The 18643-nt window shown below is 39.5% G+C and overlaps 1 non-coding gene across 1 annotated transcript; it reads right to left on the bottom strand.

The window, feature by feature from the left end:
- Positions 1-1755: 1755 nt before the first annotated feature.
- Positions 1756-1863, bottom strand: LOC112788696 (small nucleolar RNA R71). The gene has a single exon (XR_003196050.1). It is a non-coding gene; the product is annotated as a small nucleolar RNA R71 (small nucleolar RNA).
- Positions 1864-18643: the final 16780 nt, after the last annotated feature.

Below are 18643 nucleotides of genomic sequence, written 5' to 3'. Positions count from 1 at the left end.
TTCTTGGTAAGTCTTCTTGTTTGATCTTGATGTTTTCATGTTTTGTGTCTTTTCTTGTTTTTCATATGCATTCTTGCATTCATAGTGTCTATACATGAAAAATTTTTAAGTTTGGTGTCTTGCATGTTTTCTTTGCATTAAAAATTTTTCAAAAATAAGTTCTTGATGTTCATCTTGACATTCAAAGTGTTCTTGGTGTTCATCTTGACATTCATAGCATTCTTGCATGCATTCATTGTTTTGATCCAAAATTTTCATGCATTGAGTCTTTTTCATGTTTTTCCCTCTCATCATTAAAAATTCAAAAATAAAAAAAAATCTTTCCCTTTTTCACTCATAAATTTTGAAAATTTGAGTTGACTTTTTCAAAACTTTTTAAAATCTAGTTGTTTTTATGAGTCAAATCAAATTTTCAATTTAAAAATCTTATCTTTTTTAAAATCTTTTTCAAAAATCAAATCTTTTTCATTTTTCTTATTTATTTTCGAAAATTTTAAAAATATTTTTCAAAAATCTTTTTCTTATCTTTATCTCCTAATTTTTGAAAATAACATCATCAATTAATGTTTTGATTCAAAAATTTCAAGTTTGTTACTTGCTTGCTAAGAAAGATTCAAACTTTAAGTTCTAGAATCATATCTTGTGATTTCTTGTGAATCAAGTCATTAATTGTGATTTTAAAAATCAAATCTTTTTCAAAACTAATTTCAATCATATCTTTTCAAAAATATATCTTTATCTTATCTTTTTCAAAATTTGATTTTAAAATATCCTTTCTAACTTCTTATCTTCTTATCTTTTCAAAATTGATTTTCAAATTTGTTTCAACTAACTAACTAACTTTTTGTTTATTTCTTATCTTTTTCAAAACTACCTAACTAACTCTCTCTCTCTAATTTTCGAAAATATCTTCCCTCTTTTTCAAAATTTCTTTTTAATTAACTAATTATTTTAATTTTTGATTTTAATTCTCGAAAATTACTAACCTTTTTCAAAAACTATTTTCGAAAATCACTAACTCTTTTTCAAAAATAATTTTCGAAAATTCTCCTTCTCTCTCATCTCCTTCTAACACCTCTCTTCATCCCACATCTCTGCTCTCCTTACCCTTGTATTTCTTTCTTTACATTACATTCTTTTCTTTTTCTACTCACACAGGGGAACCTCTATACCTGTGGTAAAAAGGATCCCTATTATTATTTTTCTGTCCCTCTTTTTTATATGAGCAGGAGCAAGGACAAGAACATTCTTGTAGAAGCAGATCCAGAACCTGAAAGGACTCTGAAGAGGAAACTAAGAGAAGATAAATTACAACAATCCAGCAAGCACCTTTCAGAAATTTTCGAACAAGAAGAGGAGATGGCAGCCGAAAATAATAATAATACAAGGAGGATGCTTGGTGACTTTACTGCACCTAATTCCAATTTACATGGAAGAAGCATCTCCATTCCTGCCATTGGAGCAAATAAATTTGAGCTTAAACCTCAATTAGTTTCTCTGATGCAGCAGAACTGCAAGTTTCATGGACTTCCATCTGAAGATCCTTTTCAGTTCTTAACTGAATTCTTGCAGATCTGTGATACTGTTAAGACTAATGGAGTAGATCCTGAAGTCTACAGGCTCATGCTTTTCTCTTTTACTGTGAGAGACAGAGCTAGAATATGGTTAGACTCTCAACCTAAGGATAGCCTGAACTCTTGGGATAAGCTGGTCAAGGCTTTCTTAGCCAAGTTCTTTCCTCCTCAAAAACTGAGTAAGCTTAGAGTGGATGTTCAGACCTTCAGACAGAAAGAAGGTGAATCCCTCTATGAAGCTTGGGAGAGATACAAAGAACTGACCAAAAAGTGTCCTTCTGACATGCTTTCAGAATGGACCATCCTGGACATATTCTATGATGGTCTATCTGAATTAGCTAAAATGTCCTTGGATACCTCTGCAGGTGGATCCATTCACTTAAAGAAAATACCTGCAGAAGCTCAAGAACTCATTGACATGGTTGCTAATAACCAGTTCATGTACACTTCTGAGAAGAATCCTGTGAGTAATGGGACGCCTATGAAGAAGGGAGTTCTTGAAATTGATACTCTGAATGCCATACTGGCTCAGAATAAAATATTGACTCAGCAAGTCAATATGATTTCTCAGAGTCTGAATGGAATGCAAGCTGCATCCAACAGTACTCAAGAGGCATCTTCTGAAGAAGAAGCTTATGATCCTGAAAACCCTGCAATAGCAGAGGTGAATTACATGGGTGAACCTTATGGAAACACCTATAACCCCTCATGGAGAAATCACCCAAATCTCTCATGGAAGGATCAACAAAAGCCTCAACAAGGCTTTAATAATGGTGGAAGAAATAGGTTTAACAATAGTAAACCTTTTCCATCATCCACTCAGCAACAGACAGAGAACTCTGAACAAAATACCTCTAATTTAGCAAACTTAGTCTCTGATCTATCTAAGGCCACTATAAGTTTCATGAATGAAACAAGGTCCTCCATTAGAAATTTGGAGGCACAAGTGGGTCAGCTGAGTAAAAGGATCACTGAAATCCCTCCTAGTACTCTCCCAAGCAATACAGAAGAAAATCCAAAAGGAGAGTGCAAGGCCATTGACATAGTCAACACGGCCGAACCTGGAGAGGAAGGGGAGGACGTAAATCCCAGTGAGGAAGACCTCTTGGGATGTCCAGTGATCAATAAGGAGTTTCCCTTTGAGGAACCAAAGGAATCTGAGACTCATCTAAAGACCATAGAGATTCCATTGAACCTCCTTATGCCCTTCATGAGCTCTGACGAGTATTCATCTTCTGAAGAGAATGAGGATGTTACTGAAGAGCAAGTTACCAAGTACCTTGGTGCAATCATGAAGCTGAATGCCAAATTATTTGGTATTGAGACTTGGGAAGATGAACTTCCCTTGTTCACCAATGAACTAAGTGATCTGGATCAACTGACATTGCCTCAGAAGAAACAGGATCCTGGAAAGTTCGTAATACCTTGTACCATAGGCAACATGATCTTTGAAAAGGCTCTGTGTGACCTTGGTTCAGGGATAAATCTCATGCCCCTTTCTGTAATAGAGAAACTGGGAATCTTTGGGGTGCAAGCTACTAAAATCTCATTAGAGATGGCAGATAATTCAAGAAAACAGGCTTATGGACAAGTAGAGGACGTGTTAGTAAAGGTTGAAGGCCTTTACATCCCTGCTGATTTCATAATCCTTGATACTGGGAAGGATGAGGATGAATCCATCATCCTTGGAAGACATTTCCTAGCCACAGCAAGAGCTGTGATTGATGTTGACAAAGGTGAATTAGTCCTTCAATTGAATGAGGACTCCCTTGTGTTTACAACTCAAGGTTACCCTTCTGTAAACATGGAAAAGAGGCACAGTAAGCTTCTCTCAAAACAGAGTCAACCAGAGCCCCCACAGTCAAACTCTAAGTTTGGTGTTGTGAGGCCACAACCAAACTCTAAGTTTGGTGTTGAACTCCCATATCCAAACTCTAAGTTTGGTGTTGGAAAGCCTCAACAATGCTCTGAACATCTGTGAGGCTCCATGAGAGCCCACTGTCAAGCTATTGACATTAAAGAAGCGCTTGTTGGAAGGCAACCCAATTTTTATTTATCTAATTTTATTTTTCTTGTTCTTTCATGTTTTATTAGGTTCATGATCATGTGGAGTCACAAAATAAATATAAAAATTGAAAACGGAATCAAAAACAGCAGAAGAAAAATCACACCCTGGAGGAAGACCTTACTGGCGTTTAAACGCCAGTAAGAAGCATCTGGCTGGCGTTCAACGCCAGAACAGAGCATGGTTCTGGCGCTGAATGCCCAAAATGGGCAGCATCTGGGCATTTGAATGCCAGAGTTGCACCCTGGAGAAGAGCTGGCGCTGAACGCCCAGAACAAGCATGGTTCTGGCGTTCAACGCCAGAAATGGGCAACAAATGGGCGTTCAATTCCCAGAACAAGCACCAATCTGGCGCTGAACACCCAGAGTTGTGTGCAAGGGCATTTTGCATGCCTAATTTGGTGCAAGGTTGTAAATCCTTGAACACCTAAGGATCTGTGGACCCCATAGGATCACCTCAGGATCTGTGGACCCCACAGGATCCCCACCTACCTCCACTCACTTTTTCTCACCCCTCTTTCACACAATCCTATAAACACTCTTCCCCAAAACTCTTCACCAATCATCTCAATCTCTCTTCCCTATAACCACTTCACCACTCACATCCATCCACTCTTCCCCATAAACCTACCTCATAAACCCCACCTACCTTCAAAATTCAAAATTAATTTCCCACCCAAAACCCACCCTTATGGACGAACCTTACCCCCCTCCCTTCCCTATATAAAGCCCTCCATGCTTCTTCATTTTCACACAACACAACCCTCTCTTCCCCTTCTTGGCCGAATACACCCCTCCCCCCTCTCCTCCATATTTTCTTCTTCTTCTTCATCTATTCTTTCTTCTCTTGCTCGAGGGCGAGCAATATTCTAAGTTTGGTGTGGAAAAAGCATAAGCTTTTTGTTTTTCCATTACCATTGATGGCACCCAAGACCGGAGAATCCTCTAGAAAAGGGAAAGGGAAGACAAAAGCTTCCACCTCCGAGTCATGGGAGATGGAAAGATTCATCTCCAAAGCTCATCAAGACCACTTCTATGATGTTGTGGCCAAGAAGAAGGTGATCCCCGAGGTCCCTTTCAAGCTCAAGAAGAATGAGTATCCGGAGATCCGACATGAAATCCAAAGAAGAGATTGGGAAGTTCTAACAAACCCCATCCAACAAGTCGGCATCCTAATGGTTCAAGAGTTCTATGCCAATGTATGGATCACTAGGAACCATGATCAAAGTAAGAACCCAAACCCAAAGAATTATATTACAATGGTTCGGGGGAAATGCTTAGATTTTAGTCCGAAAAATGTGAGGTTGGCGTTTAACTTGCCTATGATGCAAGGAGATGCACGCCCCTACACTAGAAGGGTCAACTTTAATCAAAGGTTGGACCAAGTCCTCATGGACATATGTGTGGAAGGAGCTCAATGGAAGATTGACTCCAAAGGCAAGCCGGTTCAATTAAGAAGACTAGACCTCAAGCCTGTGGCTAGAGGATGGTTGGAGTTCATCCAACGCTCCATCATCCCCACTAGCAACCGATCTGAAGTTACTGTGGATCGGACCATCATGATTCATAGCATCATGATTTCTAGAGGAAGTAGAAGTTCATGAAGTCATCTCCCTTGAATTCTACAAAATAGCCGAAAAGCCCTCTCCTGGGGCAAGTCTAGCTTTTCCTCATCTTATTTGCCATCTATGTTACTCAGCTGGAGCTTTCATAGAAGGAGACATTCCCATTGAGGAAGAGAAGCCCATCACTAAGAAAAGGATGGAGCAAGCAAGAGAGCCCATTCATGGATCTCAAGAGACGCATGAAGCTCATCACCATGAGATCCCAGAGATGCCTCAAATGCATTTTCCTCCATAAAACTATTGGGAGCAAATCAACACCTCCCTAGGAGAATTAAGTTCCAACATGGGACAATTAAGGGTGGAACATCAAGAGCACTCCATCATCCTTCATGAAATAAGAGAAGATCAAAAAGCAATGAGGGAGGAGCAACAAAGACAAGGAAGAGACATAGAAGAGCTCAAGGACATCATTGGTTCCTCAAGAAGAAAACGCCACCATCACTAAGGTGGACTCATTCTTTGTTCTTATTTTCTGTTTTTCATTTTCTTAATGTTAAGTGCTTATCCATGTTTGTGTCTTATTACATGATCATTAGTAGTTAGTAACTATGTCTTAAAGTTATGAATGTCCTATGAACCCATCACCTCTCTTAAATGAAAACTGTTTTAATTCAAAAGAACAAGAAGTACATGAGTTTCGAATTTATCCTTAAACTTAGTTTAATTATATTAATGTGGTGACAATACTTTTTGTTTTCTGAATGAATGCTTGAACAATGCATATGTCTTTTGAAGTTGTTGTTTAAGAATGTTAAATATGTTGGCTCTTGAAAGAATGATGATAAGGAGACATGTTATTTGATAATCTGAAAAATCATAAAAATGACTCTTGAAGCAAGAAAAAGCAGCAAAGAACAAAGCTTGCAGAAAAAAAAATATAGGCGAAAAAAAATAAAAAGAAAAAGCAAGCAGAAAAAGCCAAAAGCTCTTAAAGCCAAGAGGCAAGAGCAAAAATCCAATAACCTTTAAAACCAAAAGGCAAGGGTAAATAAAAAGGATCCCAAGGCTTTGAGCATTAGTGGATAGGAGGGCCTAAAGGAATAAAATCATAGCCTAAGTGGCTAAACCAAGCTGTCCCTAACCATGTGCTTGTGGCGTGAAGGTGTCAAGTGAAAACTTGAGACTGAGCGGTTAAAGTCAAGGTCCAAAGCAAAAGAAGAGTGTGCTTAAGAACCCTGGACACCTCTAATTGGGGACTTTAGCAAAGCTGAGTCACAATCTGAAAAGGTTCACCCAATTATGTGTGTGTGGCATTTATGTATCCAGTGGCAATACTGGAAAACAAAGTGCTTAGGACCACGGCCAAGACTCAAAAAATAGATGTGTTCAAGAATCATCATACTGAACTAGGAGAATCAATAACACTATTTGAACTCTGAGTTCCTATAGATGCCAATCATTCTGAACTTCAATGGATAAAGTGAGATGCCAAAACTATTCAAGAGGCAAAAAGCTACAAGTCCCGCTCATTTAATTGGAGCTATGTTTCGTTGATAGTTTGGAATTTATATTATATTCTCTTCTTTTTATCCTATTTGATTTTCAGTTGCTTGGGGACAAGCAACAATTTAAGTTTGGTGTTGTGATGAGCGGATAATTTATACGCTTTTTGGCATTGTTTTTAGTATGTTTTTAGTAGGATCTAGTTACTTTTAGGGATGTTTTCATTAGTTTTTATGTTAAATTCACATTTCTGGAATTTACTATGAGTTTGTGTGTTTTTCTGTGATTTCAGGTATTTTCTGGCTGAAATTGAGGGACTTGAGCAAAAATCAGATTCAGAGGTTGAAGAAGGACTGCTGATGCTGTTGGATTCTGACCTCCCTGCACTCAAAGTGGATTTTCTGGAGCTACAAAACTCAAAATGGCGCGCTTTCAATTGCGTTGGAAAGTAGACATTCAGGGCTTACCAGCAATATATAATAGTCCATACTTTGGCCGAGTTTAGATGACATAAAAGGGCGTTGAACGCCAGTTCTACGCTGCTGTCTGGAGTTAAACGCCAGAAACACGTCACAAGCCAGAGTTGAACGCCAGAAATACGTTACAAACTGGCGTTCAACTCCAAAATTGACCTCTACACGTGTAACATTCAAGCTCAGCCCAAGCACACACCAAGTGGGCCCCGGAAGTGGATTTATGCATCAATTACTTACTTCTGTAAACCCTAGTAACTAGTTTAGTATAAATAGAACTTTTTACTATTGTATTAGACATCTTTTGATCATTTTTAGATCTCTAGACCTCCATGGGAGGCTGGCCACTCGGCCATGCTTACCCCCTATTCACTTATGTATTTTTCAACGGTAGAGTTTCTGCACTCCATAGATTAAGGTGTGGAGCTCTGCTGTTCCTCAAAGATTAATGCAAAGTACTACTGTTTTTCTATTCAATTCAACTTATTTCGCTTCTAAGATATTCATTCGCACTTTCAAATGTGATGAACGTGACAATCATCATCATTCCCTATGAACGCGTGCCTGAGAACCACTTTCGTTCTACCTTCGATTGAATGATTATCTCTTGGATCTCTTAATCAGAATCTTCGTGGTGTAAGCTAGATTGATGGGGGCATTCATGAGAATCCGGAAAGTCTAAACCTTGTCTGTGGTATTCCGAGTAGGATTCTGGGATTGAATGACTGTGACGAACTTCAAACTCGCGAGTGCTGGGCGTAGTGATAGACGCAAAAGGAGGGTGAATCCTATTCCAGTATGATCGAGAACCTCAGATGATTAGCCGTGCTGTGACAGAGCATTTGGACCATTTTCACAAGAGGATAGGATGCAGCCATTGACAAGGGTGATGCCTCCAGACGATTAGCCATGCAGTGACAGCGCATCGGACCATTTTCCAGAGAGGATAAAAAGTAGCCATTGACAACGGTGATGTCCTTACATAAAGCCAGCCATGGAAAGGAGTAAGATTGATTGGATGAAGACAGCAGGAAAGCAGAGGTTCAAAGGAACAAATGCATCTCTATACGCTTATCTGAAATTCTAACCAATGAATTACATAAGTATTTCTATCCTTATTTTCTATTTATTATTAATATTCGAAAACTCCATAACTATTTGATATCCGCCTGACTGAGATTTACAAGGTGACCATAGCTTGCTTCAAGCCGACAATCTCCATGGGATCGACCCTTACTCACGTAAGGTTTATTACTTGGACGACCCAGTGCACTTGCTGGTTAGTTGTATCGAAGTTGTGAATGAAAAACGATTTATTAAGACGTGCGTACAGAGTTTCTGGCGCCGTTTCCTGAGATCACAATTTCGTGCACCAAGTGGCCACCTTGTGACTAATCCCATACCGGACCATGGCAGAGTAAAGCTATTTGTTGCAGAAGTGAGTGCCCACATCACTGATTAGTACTCTAGGGACACCAAACCTACTGAAGATATGTTTTTGGAGGAACTTCAGCACTGTCTTAGTATCATTAGTGGGTGTGGCAATGGCCTCTACCCATTTTGATACATAATCGACTGCCACCAGAATATAAGTGTTTGAGTATGATGGTGGGAAAGGTCCCATGAAGTCAATTCCCCATACATCAAACAACTCGATCTCCAAGATCCCTTGTTGAGGCATGGTGTAACCATGAGGCAGATTACCAGCTCTTTGGCAGCTGTCACAGTTACGTACAAACTCTCGGGAATCTCTATATAGGGTAGGCCAGTAGAAGCCACATTGGAGGACCTTGGTGGCTGTTCGCTCACCTCCGAAATGGCCTCCATATTGTGATCCATGGCAATGCCATAAGATCTTCTGTGCTTCTTCTCTAGGCACACACCTACGGATTATTCCATCTGCACATCTCTTAAAGCGATAGGGTTCATCCCACAAGTAGTACTTTGCATCGGTAATTAATTTTTTCTTTTGTTGCCTGCTGTACTCCTTGGGTATGAACCTTGCAGCTTTATAGTTTGCAATGTCTGCAAACCATGGTGTTTCCTGAATGGCAAACAAATGCTCATCCATAAAGGTCTCAAAGATTTCAAGAGAGGGGAAGGACGTCCCTTCTATTGGCTCTATCCGGGACAGATGATCAGCCACTTGGTTCTCTGTTCCTATTCTGTCTCTTATTTCTATATCAAACTCTTGCAGAAGCAACACCCATCTTATGAGCCTGGGTTTTGAATCCTGCTTTGTGAGTAGATATTTAAGAGCAGCATGGTCAGTGTACACAATCACTTTTGATCCTACTAAGTATGATCTAAACTTGTCAATGGCATAGACCACTGCAAGTAATTCCTTTTTTGTGGTTGTGTAATTTTTCTGGGCATCATTTAAAACACGGCAAGCATAATAAATGACATGCAGAAGCTTGTCATGCCTCTACCCCAGTACTGCACCAATGGCGTGATCACTGGCATCACACATTAATTCGAATGCTAATGTCCAGTCTGGTGCAGAGATAACTGGTGCTGTGACCAGCTTAGCTTTTAGAGTTTCAAACGCCTGCAGGCACTCTGTGTCAAACACAAATGGTGTGTCAGCAGCTAGCAGGTTGCTTAGAGGTTTTTGCAATTTTTGAAAAATCCTTTATAAACCTCCTATAGAATTCTGCATGCCCCAGAAAGCTTCTAATTGCCTTAACATTGGCAGGTGGTGGTAATTTTTCAATTACTTCTATTTTAGCTTGATCCACCTCTATTCCCTTGTTTGAAATTTTATGTCCAAGGACAATCCCTTCAGTCACCATAAAGTGACATTTTTCCCAGTTTAAAACCAGGTTGGTCTCTTGGCATCTTTTCAAAACCAGTGTCAGGTGATCAAGACAGGAGCTAAATGAGTCTCCATATACTGAGAAGTCATCCATGAAGACTTCCAGAAATTTTTCCACCATATCAGAGAAAATAGAGAGCATGCATCTCTGAAAGGTTGCAGGCGCATTACACAGCCCAAATGGCATCCTTCTGTAAGCAAACACTCCAGATGGACATGTGAATGCTGTTTTCTCTTGATCCTGGGGATCTACTGCAATTTGGTTGTATCCTGAATAGCCATCCAAAAAACAGTAATAATCATGACCTGCTAGTCTTTCTAGCATCTGGTCTATGAATGGTAAAGGAAAATGATCCTTTCTGGTGGCTGTATTGAGCCTTCTGTAGTCAATACACATGCGCCACCCTGTAACTGTTCTTGTAGGAACCAGCTCATTTTTTTTTCATTATGAACCACTGTCATGTCTCCCTTTTTGGGGACAACTTGGACAGGACTCACCCAGGGGCTATCAGAAATAGGATAAATAATCCCAGCCTCCAGTAATTTGGTGACCTCTTTCTGCACTACTTCCTTCATGGCTGGATTTAGCCACCTCTGTGGTTGAACCACTGGCTTAGCATTGTCCTCCAATAATATCTTGTGCATGTATCTAGCTGGGCTTATGCCCTTAAGGTCACCTATGGACCACCCAAGAGCTGTCTTGTGTGTCCTTAGCACTTGAATTAGTGCTTCCTCTTCCTGTGGATTTAAAGCAAAGCTTATGATCACTGGAAAAGTGTCACCTTCTCCCAGAAATGCATATTTCAGGGATGGTGGTAATGGTTTGAGCTCGGGTTTAGGAGGTTTTTCCTCTTCCTGAGGAAATTTCAGAGGCTCTTTTAATTCCTCTGAATCCTCAAGATCAAGCTGAACATCTTTAAAGATATCTTCCAACTCTGATTCAAGACTCTCAGCCATGTTGATCTCCTCTACCAAAGAGTCAATAAGATCAACTTTCATGCAGTCTTTTGGTGTGTCTGGATGCTACCTGGCATTGACAGCATTCAACTTAAACTCATCCTCATTGACTCTCAGGGTGACTTCCCCCTTTTGGACATCAATAAGAGTTCGTCCAGTTGCTAGGAAAGGTCTTCCTAGGATGAGAGTAGCACTCTTGTACTCCTCCATTTCCAGCACTACAAAGTCAGTGGGAAAGGCGAATGGCCCAACCCTGACAATCATGTCCTCAATCACGCCTGATGGGTATTTAATGGAGCCATCAGCAAGTTGGAGACATATCCGGATTGGTTTGACTTCTTCAATTAAACCAAGCTTTCTGATAGTGGATGCAGGTATTAGATTGATGCTTGTTCCAAGATCACATAAAGTTGTCTTGGTGCAATTACCCTCTAGTGTGCATGGTATCAGAAAGCTCCCGGGATCCTTAAGCTTTTCTGGGAAGCTTTTCAGAATGACTGCACTACATTCTTCAGTGAGGAGAACTCTTTCAGTTTCTCTCCAATCCTTCTTATGACTCAATATCTCTTTCATGAACTTGGCATAAGAAGGTATTTGCTCAAGTGCCTCTGCAAACGGAATCTTTATTTCAAGAGTCCGAAGATAGTCTGCAAAGCGAGCAAATTGCTTATCCTGCTCCTCTTTGTGGAGTTTTTGAGGATAAGGCATCTTGGCTTTGTATTCTTCAACCTTAGTTGCTGCAGGTTTATTTCCTACAGAGGTGGTTGGAGAAGCCTTTTTAGAGGGGTTGTTATCAGCACTTGTGTATGTCTAATCCCTCACTGGCATTTGAATGCCAGGGTTAGAAGCTGGAGTGACGTTGGACGCCAACTCCTCACCTGTTCCTGGCGTCTGAATGCCAGAACTGTGCTTCTTTTGGGCGTTCAACGCCAATTCCTTGCTTGTTTCTGGCGTTGAACGCCAGGACTGAGCATGGTTTGGGCGTTCAACGCCAGCTTTCCACCCAATTTCTGGCATTTGATTGCCAGAATTATTCCTCTCCAGGCTCTTACTGTCCTCAGATGGATTTTGGGTAGTTTGCTCATTTCTTGGCTTCCTGCTACCTTGAGGAGGGGCATCTAATGTTTTCTCATTTCTCAATTGAACTGCTTGGCACTCTTCTGTTATTTGTTTTGACAGCTGCTGCTTTGTTTGCTTTAATTGTACTTCCATATTTATATTAGCCATTCTTGTCTCTTGTAGTATCTCCTTGAATTCGGCTAGCTGTTTTGTTAGAAAATCCAATTGCTGATTGAATTCAGTAGCTTGTTCTGCAGGACTGAGTTCAGCAGTTACTGTTCTAGCCTCTTCTTTCATGGAAGGTTCACTGCTTAGGTACAGATGCTGATTTCTGGCAACTGTATCAATGAGCTCTTGAGCTTCTTTAATTGTCTTTCTCATGTAGATAGATCCACCAGCTGAGTAATCTAGAGAAATCTGAGCCCTTCCTGTAAGCCCATAATAGAAGATGTCTAACTGAACCCACTCTGAAAACATTTCAGAGGGGCACTTTCTTAGCATCTCTCTGTATCTCTCCCATGCATCATGAAGAGATTCATTATCTCCTTGTTTGAAGCCTTGGATGTCCAGCCTTAGCCGTGTCATCCTTTTTGGAGGGAAATATTGATTCAGGAATTTTTCTGACAGCTGTTTCCATGTCCTTATGCTAGCCTTAGGTTGGTTATTTAACCACCTCTTAGCTTGGTCTTTTACAGCAAATGGAAATAGTAATAGTCTGTAGACATCCTGATCTACTTCCTTATCATGGACTGTGTCAGCAATTTGTAAAAACTGTGCCAGAAACTCTGTAGGTTCTTTCTGTGAAAGACCGGAATACTGGCAACTTTGCTGCACTATGATAATGAGCTGAGGATTCAACTCAAAGCTACTGACTCCAATGGAGGGTATACTGATACTACTCCCATATGAAGCAGTAGTGGGGTTAGCATATGACCCCAGAGTCCTTCTGGACTGTTCATTTCCACTTATATCCATGATGGAGAAAGGGAGATGATGTAAAATAGAGAAAAAATATTTTTATTTATTTATTTATTTATTTATTTCAAAAATAAAATAAAATAAACTAAAATAAAATAAATAAAGATGGGTGAAGATTTTCGAAAAATGAAGAGAGAGAAAGCAGAAAATTAGTTAGGAAATTTTGAAAAAGTTATGATTTTTAAATTTGATGACTAATTTAATGCTAATTTTTCAAAAATTATGAGTGGAATGAGGAAAAGATATTTTTTTGATTTTTAAATTTTATGATGAAAGAGAAAAACACATAAAAGACACACAACTTAAAATTTTTTGGATCTAATGCTCCTTGTTTTCGAAAATTTTGGAGGGAAAACATCAAGGAATACCAAACTTAAAAATTTTAAGATCAAAACACAAGGAAGACTCAAGAACACTTCGAAGAATCACAAGAACAACAAGAACATGAAGGTGGAATACCAAACTTAAAATTTTTAGAAAACCAAAATAAAATTTTCAAAAACCAAAGAAAAATCAACAGGAAAACACCGAACTTAAAGTTTGGCACAAGATTTAATAGAAAAATTATTTTTTGAAAAAAAGAATTTAAAAAGAAGATACCCAATTACCAAGAACATAGACCAACGCTCTAGCCAATTGGGCAGTAAATGTAACACTTGTTTTGAAGAAGTATTTTTTTTATAACTAAGAATAAATTTTTTTTTGAAAACTAATGTTTTGAAAAGGCACACGAAAAACAAGAAAAGAAACAGAACAAGAAAAACTAAAGATCAAACAAGAAAAATAAACAAGAACAACTTGAAGATGAAGGAAGAACAAAGAACACAAATTTCGAAAATTTTAAAAGAAAATTTTTTTTCCTAATCTAAGCAACAAAATAAACCGTCAGTTGTCCAAACTCGAACAATCCCCGGCAACGGCGCCAAAAACTTGGTGCACGAAAATTACTTCACACTATGTAATTCCGCACAACTAACCAGCAAGTGCACTGGGTCGTCCAAGTAATACCTTACGTGAGTAAGGGTCGATCCCACGGAGATTGTTGGCTTGAAGCAAGCTATGGTTATTTTGTTATTCTTAGTCAGGATATCAATTATAATTATCAGTTTGAATTACAAAAAAATACAAGAGTATGAAATAAATACTTATTATGCAGTAATGGAGAATATGTTGGGGTTTTAGAGATGCTTTGTCTTCTGAATTTCAGCTTTTCTCTTGTATTCCTCTTCCCTCATGCATGCAAAAGTGCAAAGTTCCTTCCATGGCAAGCTGTGTGTTGGTGGATCACCGTTGTCAATGGCTACCATCCGTCCTCTCAGTGAAAAGGGTCCACGTGCACTGTCACTACACGGCTAATCATCTGTCGGTTCCCACTCATGCTGGAATAGGATCCATTAATCCTTTTGCGTTTGTCACTACGCCCAACACTCATGAGTTTGAAGCTCGTCACAGCCATCCAATCCCAGAATCCTACTCGGAATACCACAGACAAGGTTTAGACTTTCCGGATTCTCATGAATGCCGCCATCAATCTAGCTTATACCACAAAGATTCTGATTAAGGAATCTAAGACATACTTATTCAATCTAATGTAGAACGGAGGTGGTTGTCAGACACATGTTCAGGGATTGAGGAAGGTGATGAGTGTCACGGATCATCATCTTCTCTATAATTAAGCGCGAATGAATATCTTAGATAGGAACACGCATGTTTGAATGGAAAATAGAAATACTTGCATTAATTCATCGAGACGCTGCAGAGCTCCTCACCCCCAACAATGGGGTTTAGAGACTCATGCTGCCAAAAGGTACAAATTTCAGATCTAAAATGTCATGAGATACAAAATAAATCTCTAAAAGTTGTTTAAATACTAAACTAGTAACCTAGGTTTACAGAAAATGAGTAAACTATGATAGATAGTGCAGAAATCTACTTCTGGGGCCCACTTGGTGTGTGCTGGGGCTGAGACTTAAGCTTCTCACGTGTCTGGGCTGTTTTGGGCGTTCAACGCCAGGTTGTAACCTGTTTCTGGCGTTGAACTCCAACTTGTAACCTGTTTCTGGCGTTGGACGCCAGATTGCAACATAGAACTGGCGTTGAACACCAGTTTACGTCATCTATCCTTGAGCAAAGTATGAACTATTATATATTGATGGAAAGCCCTGGATGTCTACTTTCCAACGCAATTGGAAGCGCACCAATTGGACTTTTGTAGCTCCAGAAAATCTATTCCGAGTGTTGAGAGGTCAGAATCCAATAGCATCAGCAGTCCTTTTTCAGCCTGAATCAGATTTTTGCTCAGCTCCCTCAATTTCAGCCAGAAAATATCTGAAATTACAGAAAAACACATAAACTCATAGTAAAGTCCAGAAATATGAATTTTTCCTAAAAACTAATGAAAATATACTAAAAACTAAACAAATCATACTAAAAACTATATGAAATTAACCCCAAAAAGCGTATAAAATATCCGCTCATCACATTCCTTTACTGCCCAAAAGGCTTTATGCTCTATTTCAACAGGGAGATGACAAGCTTTTCCATAAACTAAGCAGAAAGGACTCATCCCAATGGGTGTTTTGTATGCTGTTCTGTATGCTCAGAGTGCATCTTGTAGCCTGGTGCTCCAGTCTCTTCTATGAGGTTTGACTATCTTTTGCAAGATACGCTTTATCTCTCTATTTGACACCTCGGCTTGCCCATTAGTCTGAGGATGGTAGGTTGTTGCAACTTTATGAATTATCCCATGTTTCTTCATTAGTCCTGTTAGTCTCCTGTTACAAAAATGGGTGCCTTGATCGCTCACGATTGCTCGTGGTGATCCAAAGCGACAAATAATATGATTTTTCACAAAGAAAACAACAGTGTTAGCATCATCATTGCGAGTAGGAATTACTTCCACCCATTTGAAAATGTAATCCACAACTAACAAAATATAAAAATAACCATTAGAATTTGGAAATGGACCCATGAAGTCAATGCCCCAAACATCAAAAATTTCACAGAAAAGCATAATCTGTTGAGGCATCTCATCCCTCCTGGATATATTACCAAATTTCTGGCATGGAAAACAAGATCTACAAAATTCAGCAGTGTCCCTAAAAAGAGTAGGCCACCAGAATCCACAGTCTAAGATTTTTCTAGCAGTTCTTTGAGGGCCAAAATGTCCTCCATTCTCAGATGAGTGGCAGGCCTCTAAGATGGACTGGAATTTTGATTGAGGCACACATCGTCTAATTACCTAGTCAGCGCCACATCTCCATAAATATGGGTCATCCCATATATAATATTTAGACTCACTTTTCAGCTTGTCTCTTTGATGCTTAGAAAAATTTGGAGGAAAGGTGTGGCTAACTAGATAATTAGCTACAGGTGCATACCAAGGGACTATCTCAGATACTGCTTGCAGGTTATCAAATGGGAAATTATCAGATATAGGAGTGGAATCATCTGTAATGTGCTTAAGGCGACTCAAGTGGTCTGCCACTAGATTCTGGTTACTACTCCTTCCTTAATTTCTAAATCAAATTCTTGTAATAGCAGTATCCAACGTATAAGCCTTGGTTTGGACTCCTTTTTAGATAATAAATACTTTAGAGCTGCGTGATCTGAATACACTACTACTTTAGTACCAAGTAAATAGGTTCAGAATTTATCCAGAGCAAAAACAATAGCAAGAAGCTCTTTCACAGTAGTAGTGTAATTCGACTGAGCGGCATCTAAAGTTTTAGATGCGTAAGCAATAACAAAAGGATCTTTACCTTCACACTAAGCCAGTGCTGCTCATACTGCATGGTTGGAAGCATCACACATTATTTCAAATGGTTGGCTCCAATCTGGTCCTCTCACAATTGGAGCTTGAGTCAGGGCGGTTTTCAGCTTATCAAACGCTTGTTTGCAATTTTCACTGAACTCGAACTCAATATCTTTCTGCAGTAGTCTGGATAAGGGAAGTGCTACCTTACTGAAGTCCTTAATGAATCTCCTGTAAAAACCTGCATGGCCAAGGAAAGAACGGACCGCCCTCACAGAAGAGGGGTAAGGTAAACTAGAAATAACATTCACCTTTGCTGGATCTACAGAAATGCCAGACACAACATGTCCTAGTACAATCCCTTGTTTAACCATAAAGTGACATTTTTCAAAATTTAATACCTGGTTTGTACTGACACACCTATCTAATACTCTAGATAATCCATCTAAGCAAAGGCTAAAGGAATCGCCATAAACACTAAAATCATCCATAAAAACCTCCATACAGTCCTCAATAAGATCAGAGAAAAGACTCATCATGCACCTTTGGAAAGTAGTTGGTGCATTGCACAAGTCAAAGGGCATTCTCTTGTAAGCATAAGTCCCAAAAGGACATGTAAAAGTAGTCTTTTCCTGATCCTCAGGAGCTATATGAATCTGGAAATAACCTGTGTAACTATCTAGAAAATAATAATGTGATTTACCTGACAGGAGATCTAGTATTTGATCAATGAATGGAAAAGGATAGTGATCCTTACGGGTTGCTTGGTTGAGGCGTCTGTAGTCAATACAGACCCTCCAGGCGTTCTGAACTCTGGTTGCTATGAGCTCTCCATGCTCATTCTTCACTGCAGTGACTCCAGACTTCTTTGGCACCACTTGTACTGGGCTTACCCATTCACTGTCTGAGATGGGATAGATGATATCTGCCTCTAGTAATCTGGTCACTTCCTTTTTGACAACCTCTAGGATAGTGGGGTTCAGTCTTCTCTGGGGTTGACGGACAGGTCTTGCTCCCTCTTCTAAAAATATTCTATGCTCACAAACTTGAGGATTGATGCCTACTATGTCTGCCAAACTCCAACCAATTGCCTTATTGTGCCTCCTTAGCACACCAAGTAGCTGCTCTTCCTGTTGAAAAGTGAGTTCCCTTGCAATGATAACCAGAAACTTCTGCCCGTCTTCAAGGTAAGCATATTTGAGGTGTGGATGAAGGGGTTTTAATTCTATCTTCTGATCATGTTCAGGCTCTGGGTTGTCTGGAGCTGGTAACAGTGGTAAGGCACTGTCATTGTCCTCTGAGAGTGTCCCCACACTTGGACCTTGTTCTGTGTGCTTCTCTTCAAATTCTTCCTGGTGAACTTCAGCCACGGTTTCATCTATAATGTCACACTTGAGGATAGAGTGATCCTCTGGAGGATGCTTCATAACTCCATTCAGATTGAAGATTACTACTCTGCCATCTATTTCAAAAGAGTATGTTCCTGAAAAAGCATCTAATTTAAACTTTGAGGTCTTCAGGAATGGTCTTCCGAGTAGGATTGATGATGGCTTGTCTGAGTCATTTTAGGGCATTTCCAGGATATAAAAATCAGTGGGGAACGTGAGTCCCTTAATGCCCACTAGTACATCTTCAGCAACTCCAACCACTGTAATAATGCTTTTATCTGCTAACACAAAACGAGCTGCCAACCTTTTTAAGGGAGGGAGCCTCAAGACATCATATATAGACAAAGGCATTATACTTACACATGCTCCTAAATCACACATGCAGTCAGAAATTATCACACCACCAATAGTACAATTAACTATACAAGGACTTGGGTCACTACACTTTTCAGGTAAACCTCCCGTTAAAGCAAATATGGAACTTCCTAAAGGAATAGTTTCTAATTCAT

This window comes from Arachis hypogaea, chromosome 20, assembly GCF_003086295.3.
Source record: "Arachis hypogaea cultivar Tifrunner chromosome 20, arahy.Tifrunner.gnm2.J5K5, whole genome shotgun sequence".
NCBI lineage: Eukaryota > Viridiplantae > Streptophyta > Magnoliopsida > Fabales > Fabaceae > Arachis > Arachis hypogaea.
This window is presented reverse-complemented; position numbering and strand designations above follow the sequence as displayed.